This window comes from Bos indicus, chromosome 1 (genome assembly GCF_029378745.1).
Source record: "Bos indicus isolate NIAB-ARS_2022 breed Sahiwal x Tharparkar chromosome 1, NIAB-ARS_B.indTharparkar_mat_pri_1.0, whole genome shotgun sequence".
Lineage (NCBI taxonomy): Eukaryota > Metazoa > Chordata > Mammalia > Artiodactyla > Bovidae > Bos > Bos indicus.
The window spans coordinates 85724638-85738574 of record NC_091760.1 but is presented as its reverse complement, the minus strand read 5'-3'; the positions used below and the strand labels follow the sequence as shown (position 1 = coordinate 85738574).

Sequence of the window (13937 nt, the reverse complement as noted above, 5' to 3'; positions counted from 1 at the left end):
AGAGCCTCAAAATACAGCTTTAGATTTTTTAAAATGCAAAATAATAGATATATAATTAGTTTACTCATAATTTCTTTTAGAAGAAATGGACATCTATAAATATATGTGTAAACTTAGATAAGCATACTTTTAAAAAATGTCCTACAAGGAATAGGATGAGTTCATGCTAAGTTGCTTCAGCTGTGTCTGGCTCTTTGCAACCGTATGGACTATAGCCCGACAGGCTCCTTTGTCCATGGGATCTCTAGGCAAGAATCCTGGAGTGGGTTACCATGTCCTCCTCCAGGGCATTTTCCCAATCCAGGGATCAAACCTGTGTCTCCTGCATTGCAGATGGACTCTTTACTCCTGAGCTACCTGGGAAGCCCACTGTCCTTACTGAAGATCAATTTATCCAGTCTTCAGCCAGTAGAAGCCTCCTGAAGTTGGCTTCTGAGTCCATCTGATACAACCTCAGTAATCCTTGATAGCATCTTTGCTTTCTAGTATGACATGATATTACAAGATCATCTTGTATATTTTTTGCCCCAGACCAAGAACTGAGAATCTCTAGAGAGCACTGGTCCATTTTAGTGGGAAATAGTATTTAGAGATGGAGAAGACAATGGCACCCCACTCCAGTACTCTTGCCTGGGAAATCCCATGGATGGAGGAGCCTCGTAGGCTACAGTCCATGGCATTGCTAAGAGTCGGACACGACTGAGCGACTTCACTTTAACTTTTCACTTTTCACTTTCACTTTTCACTTTTCACTTTCATGCATTGGAGGAGGAAATGGCAACCCACTCCAGTGTTCTTGCCTGGAGAATCCCAGGGACAGAGGAGCCTGGCAGGCTTTCGTCTATGGGGTCGCACAGAGTCAGACACTACTGACACGACTTAGCAGCAGCAGCAGTATTTAGAAAGCATGGTCTGGTCACTAGTGCTTATTGCTGCTGGGTTGGTCATTTTTTCTAGGCTTTTTCAGGATATATATATATATATAAATATATTTAAGATAAAATGTACATGTGTTGCAATTCAGATGTTTTTCTCAACCTCTTTGATCTTACGTATTTATCTCTTTTCATTGATACTGAAAATTTCAGTTTTCAAAACACTAGCATGATTATATAATAGTCTTGGAACAAAAATACCAACAGTGCTATTATACTGTTACTACTATAATATATGCTTACTATAATTAGCGAAAACTACTGTCCTTAGAGTCTATCCTGCTAAGAACATATAGTCAAACAACTGTGTTGTAAGAGTCATTTGAAATAGATCTGTAAGGTTATGCCATCAATTGGTTACATACTGAACTTCATTTGTTTCATTTAAATTTTGAGTTTTTTAGATTGTATTTTAAATTTTAATTTTGCTCGATGATTGTGTAAAATGTTAACTTGGATCCAAAGTCAAGTCTATAAAACAATGCCTGCGTGCATGCTCAGTCGCTTCACTTGTATCTGACTCTTTGTGACCCTATGGACTGTAGCCCGCCAGGCTCCTCTGTCTATGAGGATTCTCCAGGCAAGGATACTGAAGTAGGTTGCCATGCCCACCTCCAGGGGATCTTCCTTACCCAGGGATCGAACCTGAATCTCTTATGTCTTCTGTATTGGCAGGTGGGTTCTTAACCACTAGCGCCACCTGGGAAGCCCATAAATTCAAAAATCTCTAGCTATTATGTCACTTGCCCTACAGGTAATCTTAAAATTTTTATGTTATGATTTTTCTTTCCCGTTTTTGATTTTTAATATAATCAAATGTATATTCTTAGAGCAATGGAAGCATTTAACTTAATATATCAAGGAGATCACAAGTAGTAAGATCCTAGTAGTGAGTAAAGATATTCTTTATTTCTTTTCATAGCATCTTTCATAACTTTTTGTCTTCTCTGAAGCTGATAATAATTGCTTTTCATTTAGCTTTTTTTTTTTTTTTTTTTTGAAGTTTGGGTTACTTTTCTAGATTTTTGACACTAATTTATCTTCACATGCTCCCTGGTTGTCTAAATCTTTTGTCAGTATATTTAAGCACATTGGGTACTCAATCAAGTTCATATTCTTGGATTCATTCTTCTGGAATCTGCTGCCTGCTCTAATCTGGATGAATGATTCCCCTGTCCTGCTGCACAATGCTATCCCATTCTCTATAATCTCCCTTCTTCAGCATCCGAGAATTTTCTCTTTTTATGGAGCAAAATTGCCTGCTTACTAAGTCTCCTGTCACCTTCTTTCTTGCTTTACTCCCTCATTTTAACTCACAGTTGAACTCCATTAACTCATACTGTGATGAGGTTCATAATTCTTATTCACTGCTGCTGCTGCTACTGCTAAGTCACTTCAGTCGTGTCCGACTCTGTGTGACCCCATAGATGGCAGCCCACCAGGCCCTGCTGTCCCTGGGATTCTCCAGGCAAGAACACTGGAGTGGGTTGCCATTGCCTTCTCCAATTCATGAAAGTGAAAAGTGAAAGTGAAGTCGCTCAGTTGTGTCGGACTCTTAGCGACCCCATGGACTGCAGCCTACCAGGCTCCTCTGTCCATGGGATTTTCCAGGCAAGAGTACTGGAGTGGGGTGCCATCGCCTTCTCCCTTATTCACTCTACCATCATCCAAAGATGAGATTTCAATGGAGCATCATTTGGATGACTTGTTCTTCCCTGGTGTGTCCCATGATATGCTTTCACATGGCTCTAAGTCATGTAACATATAAATGCTCCACAACCTGATTTAGATTCCACCCTTAGTCAAAAAGGGCATGACTGAAGGCTGTCTTCATGACTTAATCAACTGGAGAATCATTTGCTCCACGTTCAGATAGCTCTTTGCCTACTATGGGCTTCCCTGATATCCCAGTTGGTCAAGAATCCACCTGCAATGCAGGAGACCCTTCCTGGGTTGGGAAGATCCCGTGGAAAAGGGAATGGCTACCCACTCCAGTATTCTTGGGCTTCCCTTGTGGCTCAGCTGGTAAAGAATCCATTGCAGTGTGGGAGATCTAGGTTTGATCTCTGGGTTGGGAAGATCCCCTGGAGAAGGGAAAGGCTACCCACTCCAGTATTCTGGCCTGGAGAAGTCCACGGATTGTATAGTTCCATGGGGTCGCAAAGAGTCGGACACGACTGGGCGACTTTCACTTTCACATTGCCTACTGCACAGTAGTTTCTGATATAACAGAAGCAAAGCCTTGCAACAGACTAGAAAAACTTGCAAGTTGTTTTATGTACATAGTAGAGGCATGAAATGCAGCCTAAACAAAGGCTTGACTGTGTCCTCAGAGCATGATTGTTTGCATCAGGTTATCAGTGCACTTGTGGGGAAGATGGGAGTCTATGAAAGTTATGATATCGATATCTTGATGCTGATGGAGCATGATTCTCTCATATAGGTAAATAAAATTCCCTGGATGAGTTTAAGATAATGAGGGGTACAAGCTACTTGCAATTATAGCAAGCAAGCAAACAAACAGTAACACTAACAAAATCGTTGTTAAGTGACAGATGCATACATGCATGGATGCAGCAGGAAGAAGAGAAAAGCAGTTCTCTGGCAGGCTTTTGGTTATATATTTCAGTAACGTATAGGGTTTGTGGTTTATAACATCATCAGAGTTGTACAATAGCATTATATCCCTGAGAGTTGTGCAGTTATCTCTCCCTTTCTCTTTCTTTTCTTTGCATACAATGGGGGATCTAAGCCTGGATCCATGCCCTACCCAGGACATTTCCTCTTTGTGGCATGTGAGCCGTTACCAAGGCTAAGATTTACTGCTTTGGGGATCGGTTCAGAACAAATGTTCCAAACAGCCTTCCGCCTCAGGCAAGGTAATTTTGGACCAATTCAACAAGACTTCAAAGGAAGCCACCTACTACAATGCCTAAGGAGGATAAAGACCTGATTTAAATGAATGTATTGCAATTAGTGGGTATTTACTTTATATGTTGCCAAGTTTTGATAGCTTTCTTTAACCCTCAGGGAAATAATATATATGTCTACTTCTGGTGAGCTGAAGAAATGGGATATGTGCTTCCCAGAGAGACAGGTGTTGAGAATATACACAGATCTAAAGGAGAGAAAAGACAAAAAGTTCATGAAAGCTGGGGACAAAGAATAGATTCAATGCTTGTTTTGGGGAAAAAAATGTTAGTGTAAGGGGTATTTTCCCAGCATCTCCTTCCCTGAAAAAGAGACATTCCTTCTTCTACAAAATTCTGTCTTCTTTGCAAATAGCTTGTATTAACTAAGGAAAATAAGAAGGAGGCAACATTTAACATAGATAAATATGGAAAAACCACTTATCAATTAAAGGAGTCTTGGACCACCAAGCTGATTGAGGTACATCCTGAAGTGCTGTGAGTTTAATCCAATCATTCAGCATGAAGCATTCCAGCAGAAGAGGAAATTAAGGATTAAATGGCGGTGGAAGAATGTGAAAGTAAGACTCTGGATGCAGAGTCTGAGTGGACTTTAATCAAATCAAGCCAGAAACAGACCAGAATGGAAATCTGATCACCCAGTGTTCTCATAACCATGCCTAGAGTTTCATTGGAGATCTTACACTTGAAAGTGAGGTTTAGTGTAAGAATTGTTACAGGGAAAGACTAGAGTGTTCTCTTAGCATTTCTCTTAGGAAGAATGAATGCTGAGAGAGACAGCCCCAAATTTAGTCAAGAAGTGTTGTCTGGAGACCTCTATATGGAGGTAAGGGGCAGGCAGAAGGAGCTACATGTCAGTTGTTCCCCAATCTGACTTATTTTGGCCCTAAAAAGATCTCAAAGAAAGGAAAAGCAAAATATACTCACTCTAATCTGTGTTCCTATGTATTTCCACAGTATCAGTTCAGTGCAGTTCAGTTCAGTCGCTCAACCATGTCCGACTCTTTGAGACACCATGAATCGAAGCACGCCAGACCTCTCTGTCCATCACCAACTCCCAGAGTTCACTCAAACTCAAGTCCATTGAGTCGGTGATGCCATCCAGCCATCTCATCCTCTGTCATCCCCTTCTCCTCCTGCCCCCAATCCCTCCCAGCATCAGGGTCTTTTCCAATGAGTCAACTCTTCGCATGAGGTGGCCAACGTACTGGAGTTTCAGCTTTAGCATCATTCCTTCCAAAGAACACCCAGGACTGATCTCCTTTAGAATGGACTGGTTGGATCTCCTTGCAGTCCAAGGGACTCTCACAGTATACAACTGAGCAAATAATCATTCACAGCAAAATGGAATCAAAGACACTGGTAAAAAACAGATCTAAAGTTAGTAGAAATCTGTTAATAACACCTTACTCAAAAATTTTTTAAACTAACTTTTTTTATGTGACTTTTTAATTAGAATATTCTTTCTACTGTAGTAGTCTGAAACAAAACCTACAGTCTCTTTGAGATATGCCTGTTCCCAACTCCAATCTAATCTAGCGATCCTGTTTCACCTGAGGGGTGAGAAAAACTGACTTTATTTTTTAAAAAATGTTTACTTAAATATCTGACTGCACTGGGTCTTAGTTGTGGCATGCAAGATCTTAAATCACTTGCCTGTGAACTCTCAGTTGCAGCATGTGGAATCTCGTTCCCTGACCAGTGATTGAACCTGGGCCCCCTGCATTAGAAGTGCAGAGTCTTAGCCACTGGACCACCAGGGAAGTCCCCCTTCTTCAGATTTAAAAATCTGATTTGTCTGGATAATTGCCAACCTTCCCTTCCATTGAAGTCAGAGCCATATACCACCATCATGTATAAAACCAACCTCTTCCTGAATTTTGGACTCAAACAAAATCATATTTTGATGTTTAAAATTTATCTGACAGATGAAAACACGTTCTAAAACTAGCCTGTACAAAAAAACTGCTCAAATCTCCTTTTGATAATGTTACTATCTTTTGCTATCTAAAACACATTTCCCCATCTTTATGACTGTGTTAGATATTCTGTGAGGCAGTTGATTGCTTTATGTTTGGTGGCACGTTTTCTCCTTGCTGTCCTGCAGCATTCTAGTTGGGACACTTTGCCATTGCCCCTGGATTTCTGGGATTTCTCAGACAATTGCTCTCTGGTTACCCATGTTTTGAGGAAGTGGGGAAAAGAAAGAGAAACTCATTCAGGGGATGGCGAGTGAGGCTTCTGATGGCATTAAGACTATCTTAATCGATCTTAAACCATCTTGACATGTGCTAATGTTTGAAATGTAGGTGTCTTTTAGGTGTGTGGCCTGGCCTGTTCTCCCCTGCTGTTTACTTTAGCAGCTTGTCTGTCTGAAAGTTGTGATACCACAAAGCCTCCTCAGGGTCTCAGGGCAAGATGCAGCACGCAGACTATGAGAAACAGCCCCCAGGGCCGGCCCTCTAAGCCACTGCAGGTAGAACCACCAGGGTGCTGGCAGGTAAGCCTCAAGGGAACAATGAAAGGGGTGGCTCAGGTGAATGGAGCCTGGCTTCACCTGGATGTCCTGGAACAATTAGACAACTTCCACCCTAAAATGCTCTCCTTAGGAAAGATAAAGGGACCTCTGTTGTTAAGTGACTACTGTCATGTTCTGAAACGCCGTGTGATGCAGAATTTTCATTTCCTGGACCTGCCATTCCACCTAAATCAGATTTTGCTCAGTATACTTGCTAGCGTCAATCCTGGTGATTGGTGGCTTTTAAGTAAGGAAACTTTCTAATTTTTAAAAACACATTAGCCATGGAATTTATTCTCAGATAAGGCAGAGTGAAGTGGCAGTGTAAACAGAATGAGCTAAAGGAAATCAGCTTTTAAAACACACACACACATACACACAGAGGAAAATAATGAATCTGAAATAATTTCTTTACTCTGTTGGTCATACTTTGGCAAATATGTTTTTGCCTAAATTATGTCTAAAATTACTTCTAACAAAATTTAAATTGTTTATTCCCCTTTGACAGTATATTTTTTATTATATAGATAATATACAACTATTATATTATTGTGAAAGGTTAAATGAATACTTTCATTCCCACCCCTCTGAGCTCTTTCATTTTACACGCAATCATGCACTCTGTCTTCCCCTCCCTAAAAGGTAAGTGGCGACTGACTGTCAGAAGTTTTCCCCATATTTTTTGAATTTCCTTTCATATTTACATACAAATATAAATTCTTTGGAGATTTTAAAAAATAAATAGAAATAGAAATACCTCTTTTTGAAACTTTTTTTTTTTTAATTTTAAAATGTTTCTTGGAGATTGTTCCAAGTTAGTGCATATTCGAGTCTGCATAGTATTTCTTAGTGTGGGGTTATACCAGCTCACCTACTCATTCCTCCATTGATGGACATTGAGGTTGTCTCTTTTTTTTTCCTATCACAGTTAAACTTCAAAAAGGGGAATGTATTTTCTAGCTGAAATTTCTATTCAGTCAAAGATGCCAATTTTGCTATCCTTTTCAAATTAATTAATTAATGCTAAATGACTTTTAATGCTTAAATAAATTTCTAGCATATGTTGTTTATCATAGGCTTCCCAAGTGGTGCAGTGGTAAAGAATCTGCCTGTCAATGCAGGGGGTGCAAGAGATGTATGCTTCATTCCTGGGTTGGGAAGATCCCCTGGAATTGGAAATGGCAACCCACTCCAGTGTTCTTGCCTGGAAGATTCCATGGACAGAGGAGCCTGGCGGGCTACAGTCCATGGGGTTGCAGAGATTGGACACGACTGAGCACGTGCACAGAGATTGTATACCTACTGTGTGCATGAGGCTTTAGCAAGACATAAACTTTACGCAAGTCTTAGTAAGAGATAGAGTAAATCCCATTTGGAACCTAGGCCTTTTCAGACAAAACTTTTAACTAATCTTGCTTTCTTTGTCACCAAAGTGTTCTCTAAAGTAATTAAAGGACATGGGCCTTTGCCATAAAGCTGATGGAGGCTACTTCATTATAACACAGTAATTTTCAGTTTAGGACTTTGCGCTACAATTGCAGTACAAGTTTGTGATTGACTTTTGGTGACGTGATTTCAAAGGACCTGTGGTTGTTTTTGCCTGGGGATTTCCAGCCTCTAAAGTATCCCTGATAAACCCTAGGCAGCCCCATCTTGAAAATGCCTAATGCTGCATCTCAGGGCTGGGGGACAGGACTCTGACAGCCCTGCCACAATGCCCAGCAGACTTTAGGGTGAGGGTGGCAGGCATGTCTGCTGGCTTCTCTCCAGGTCAGCCCAAAGTGACAGGACACCAACTCTGGGTGATGAAACTTGCTTGCAACTGGTGAGCAGTAGAGCAGGGACTTGAATTCAGGTTCTTTGACACCTGAGCCTGAGGATTTTAGTCACTAGGTTGTCCTGCAACTCTCACTACAACATTGCTGTCAGTACAAAAGGGATTCAGAGGAGGGAGTGTTTCCTATGGGCTAGGATTACCTGTAAGGGCTTTCAGGTAGGACCTGGGAATTAAATGATTTAGGTTTGGGCTATGAAGAAGAGGAAGGAAAAGGTATAAATAAAGATATGGGAAGGGAAAAGCAAAAAACAAAAGACAAACAACAGTCACAACCATAATAATAGCAATAAATTAACATTATAGATCATTTACTCTGGGCTGGGACCTTGCAAAGTGCTCCATAGGAAACATTTTATTTAATTCTTAATAAAGTCTGATGAGATAGGGACTTCCCTGGTGGTCCAGTGGTTAAGAACTCATCCTGCACTCTGTGGATATGAAGAAACTCAAAATGAGACAGATTTTTCTGAAATTTCTTTGCGAAAAGAGAAATTGTGCAGCCAGATCCTAAGCTCTAATATAAATACCAGATAAATAAATAAATCTATAAATAAATCTCTTTCTTAAAAAAGAAAATAATTCAATTTGCAGGGGATGGGGTTCCATTCCTGGTCAGGGAACTAAGATCCCATATGTCATGGAGCCTAAGGAGCTACTAAGCCTGGGAGTAGCAACTACTGAGTCCAGAGACTACAACTAGAGAGTCTGTGTGCTTCATGGAAAGGATCCCATGCGATATAACGAAGATCCTGCGTACAACAACTCAGACCCGACACAGCCAAATAAATATTTAAAAAATCCTGATGAGATACAATTCCTAGAGGGGTGGGATGGGGTGGGAGGTGGGAGGGAGGTTCAAGAGGGAGGAGACATACATATACATATGGCTGATTCATATTGATGTATGGCAGGAACCAACAGTATATTATAAAGCAATTATCCTCCAATTAAAAACAAATTAATTAAAAAAAGCATTTTGTAATGGGGAAATGGAATTTAATGATATTAAGTAAGCTGTCCAAAGCCATGGAGCTGATAAAGAGGTGTAGCTTAGTAAGTGGACTGATGCAGGGACATACTGGATGGGAGGGGGACTCACGGTTGGGATGGGGAGAAGGAGTATAGGGACAGTCAGGGGAGGACCTTGAATGACCATGCCTGTAGGCAATGGGCAACCCTTGAACAAATTTTGAGTATTAGAGTCACATGATGAAAATGGATGTATAGAAAAATTCTTTCACTTTTATTCATTCACTCTCCCCACCTCTGATGAAAGATGGAAACCCTGGGTGCAACGATGTGGGTGGTAATTGCAAAGGATGAATTAAAGATAAGAAAGCCTGAACTGTGCAGCCATACACCTTCCATGCCTGTTTTGGGGGCCCTAAAATAGTCTAATGTATCTTGAATCCATGCTTAGGAACCCCAGGGCTCTGTTGAAAAGAATCTGAGTCCTGAAAGCAGAAGGACCTGGGTACACATCCTGGCTCTGCCACTCTCCAGCTTTGAGCAAATCTGCCTCTTGAATGACCAGTCTGTGGGATCCTGACTGGGAGAGCAGAAACCTGGTCTCTCTATGACTGACTGACTCATGGGTGCTGTAAGCATCTTTTGAATAACAGGTGAATGGATTTTTCTAAGGCTTCCTCTCCATCTACACAATGAGGATCATGAAACCTATTTCATAAAGTCCTGCCTCCTGTAAACCAAGGACTTGCAAACACGTAAGGCCTACACTGGAGAAAGAGGCCAGTGTTTTTGCTGCCATAGTATCCTGCTTTCCTGTGAGTTTTGCCACTGGGAAGGGATAATAATTCCTTGTTTGTTGTTTCAAAAGGTAATTTATTTTTCTATTAAAGCAATGTGTGTTCATTTATAGAGAATTTGGAAAAATTCAGGGAAGTTAAAAATAGAAAATATTAATAGATTTTATAAGATAGTTGATATTGGTATTCCTGTTTTCACCAGTTTTTTTCTAGTCATTTATTTTTTCTCTCCATGTTTGTTTTATGTAATAAAACTGTGATCATACTAAATATAAAATTTGCTAACCTTTTTTTTTTCAAGTCCCATTTAATTATATGAACTTCCATAGCCCTTCAGTTCAGTTCAGTCACTCAGTTGTGTCTGACTCTTTGCGACCCCATGGACTGCAGCACGCCAGGCCTCCCTGTCCATCACCAACTCCCGGAGTCCACCCAAACCCATGTCCATTGAGTCGGTGATGCCATCCAACCATCTCATCCTCTGTCGTCCCCTTCTCCTCCTGCCCTCAATCTTTCCCAGCATCAGAGTCCTTTCAAATGAGTCAGCTTTTCGCATCAGGTGGCCAAAGTATTGGAGTTTCAGCTTCAACATAAGTCCTTCCAATGAACACCCAGGACTAATCTCCTTTAGGATGGACTGGTTGGATCTCCTTGCACTCAAAGGGACTCTCCAAGGGAAGTCCAAGAGTCTTCTCCAATACCACAGTTCAGAAGCATCAATTCTTCTGCGCTCAGCTTTCTTTATAGTTAGCTTGCAGTTTTTCAGAATTCAAAGGACATGGCAATGAACCACCTCACTAATAGTGCCCTGAGGCTAGTTCCAGGCTGATAATATCAGTCATCCATGCAGTTTTTAAGCCAAAGATTTCTGTCTTCCACCCTGGGGACCCTGAGCAGTAGGTTTAAGTGGAGGGAGGTAGCTTCTAAGAAATTTTAAAAAGGCCCTCTAGGTGATCCTGATGGAGATGAAGGACCTCTAATTTTGAGTTTCCCAAGGCCTGGCCTTGTGTATGACTGGGGTCCCACGCCTGGGTACCTGGCACATAGTGGGTGATCATTCAACATGTTTTAATCCTGGTTCCTCTGTCTGTAACACTGACTCTTGGGAGAAAAATTATTGGGCTAAAATTTTAATTAAAAAAAATCTTGATGGATATGTTTATAGTGCCTTCTTAAGAAATCAATGCACATTTGTTTTTTCATTAAAACAAATAATTTTCTCAAGAGCAATATAGATCCATAATAGAATAATGATAAAATGCTGATAAATTAAAAAACACTCCATGCTTCATTCCTTTTTATGAATGAGTAATATTCTGTTGTATATATAAACCAGAACTTTCATTGCTATGTTGCTTCCTCTGGGGAAGGCTCCAATCCTCTACCTGCTGAACTCTTCTTCCTTTTTGAAAGCCTAGTTCAAATGTCCTTTCCTCCGCAGAACCTTTTCCTCTTTCCCCTTCAATATTTCTAAACTGGCCAGGATTAGTTATTCTCATCTTTGTGCTCCCACAATGTTTTATTTATACCTCTGTTTTAATACATCTTTGTGGGTTTGTTTTTTGTTATTTTGGCCACACCATATGGCTTGCTGGATTTTAGTTCCCTGACCAGGGACTGAACCCAGGCTCTGGCAGTGAAAGGGCTGAGTCCTAACCATTGGACCACCAAAGCATTCCTCATCATTGTGCTTTTTCAGTGAAATGCCTGTCAAACCATCTGGGGTCCTATAACAAAATACCACAGACTGGGTCACTTGTAACAATGGACATTCATTTCTCATAGTTTTGGAGGCTGAAAGTCCAAGATCAGGGTGCCACCATGGTTGAGTGAGGGCCTTCTCCCGGGTGACTTCTCATTGTATCCTCACATGGTGGAAGGGAGGAAGGCAGCTCTCTGGGGCTTTTTTTTAAGGGCACCAATCCCATTCATAAGGGTTCCACCATCATGACCTAATTACTTCTCAAATACCCTACTTCATAACACCATCAGCTTGAGGGTTAGAATTCAATATATGAATTTTGGGGGGACTCAAGCATTAAATCTATACTAATGTATATGAGTCTATCTTCACCGCAAGGTGGAGTTTCCCAGGGGCTGGGGAGGCTTATTATTTACCTTTTCATTCTCAGTATCTGGTATAATACATGCTGTAGGGTAGGGACTCCTGATATTTGACATCTTCAGGGACCTTCTATTCAGCATCACCAGCTGTAAATACACTTAACATCTTTTTTTGTTCTCCGCGGATGCTAAGCTGCATCTGTGATGATACATAGCAAACTCAGGTTGTCCTTTGTGAATGGGCTCTATTGGCTGGGTGGTTCCCAGGCCTTCTCAGCCCATTGTCAAACTCATGAGAAGGCACTGTGGGTGGGGTGGGATGGGACTATGTAGGCAGATGCGGTACTCAAACTCTGGCTCCACACTGTTACTAAGCTGAGTGGCTTTCTTCTCACCCCATTGGTCTTCCAAACCCAAATGTATTTAATCACCTACAAGTACCACTTATTAACTGCCCCTAAAAACAATAATTAGGTACCACATTTTAATGAGAAGTGATCCATGTTACTATTGTTTCCTCCTCATAGTGACTCTCCCACTGCTGGTATTGTGACAGCTAAATAAAAAGGCCAGTAATATGTGGGTTTCTGTTTTTTGTTTTTTTACCTTGAGGAAACAAAGACTCCCCTGATGTAATGAGATACTAAGAATCTCAAAGGAGCTAAACAGAACAATATGGATTCTTTTTTTAAATATTATTATTATTATAAAGCCACGGAGAAGGAATTATTCAGCAATAATAAATGGGAGACTGGTTATTGTTAGAGCTTATATCCCATCACAGGGAGAGAAACAAAGCTGTTCAAGGCAACCTGTAAGGGGTGGGTGACCACAAATGCACACGAATTGTTAGAGTCAACACAGTGTCCCAAGTGAAGACAGACATTAAAAAACAACAGAAATACTAATAAGAATTGGCCAATGCACCTTTTCAACAAAGCTGTCTAGTATTAAAACAACTTTTTAAAAACTTTTCTTTACTATGGCTTTCTTCTTTGAGCTACTTTATTTTTATTTTTATGTAATTTTTAAAGGTTAATGTCCATTTACAGTGATTATAAAATATGTTGGCTGTATTCCCCATGTTGTAGAAGACATCCTTGAGCCTATTTTACACCCAATAGTTTGTACCTCCTACTTCCCCGGCACTATATTGCCCACCCCCACTCATAACCACTAGTCTGTTCTTTCCATCTTGAGTCTGCTTCTTTTATGTTAAATTTAGTTTGCTGTATTTTTTTAGATTTTACATATAAGTGATATAATTTATAGTGTTTATTTTTGTCTGACTTATTTCACTTAGCATAATGCTCGTCAAGTCCATCCATGTAGCTGCAAATGACAAACTTTCATTCTTTTTTTATGGCTGAGTAGTTTTCCATTATATATTTATATTCATTCTATATATTCTTTATCCATTTATCTGTTGATGGACACTTAGGCTGTTTCCATGTCTTAGCTACTGTAAATAGAGCTTCACTGAACATTGGGATGCATGTATCTTTTTGAATTAGTGTTGTTTTCTTTCAGATATATATTGGGTCACATGATTGTTTTCATTGTGCCAAATTTTTTAAAAGTAGCAAACTGCTTACTAAAAAAGCATTCTGTCAAGTATTGCTCAGTACAATGTGACTTTAGGAACCCCCACTGAAAACCTGTCTACCCTAATTTCTCAGGAACTTATTTCTTGGTTGGAAGGTTTGGAATAGGTCAGCACCAAGATTCTAATTCATTGGCTTGAGGGGTACCCTCCCCTCCTCAAAGGGACCTCCCTGTGCTGTAGGTGGAAAAGCCCTCGTCCTAATTGCCATGGAATACTCAGGGTTACACAGTGACCCTGTCACCATCTGATTGGCCTGGTGCCCAGGTGCACCATGGGAGAGA

At 40.5% G+C, this 13937-nt stretch overlaps 1 non-coding gene across 1 annotated transcript; it reads right to left on the bottom strand.

The window, feature by feature from the left end:
* Window positions 1–5555: 5555 nt before the first annotated feature.
* TRNAR-UCU (transfer RNA arginine (anticodon UCU)) lies at window positions 5556–5628 on the bottom strand. Its single transcript has one exon. It is a non-coding gene; the product is annotated as a tRNA-Arg (tRNA).
* Between the last annotated feature and the right edge of the window lie 8309 nt (window positions 5629–13937).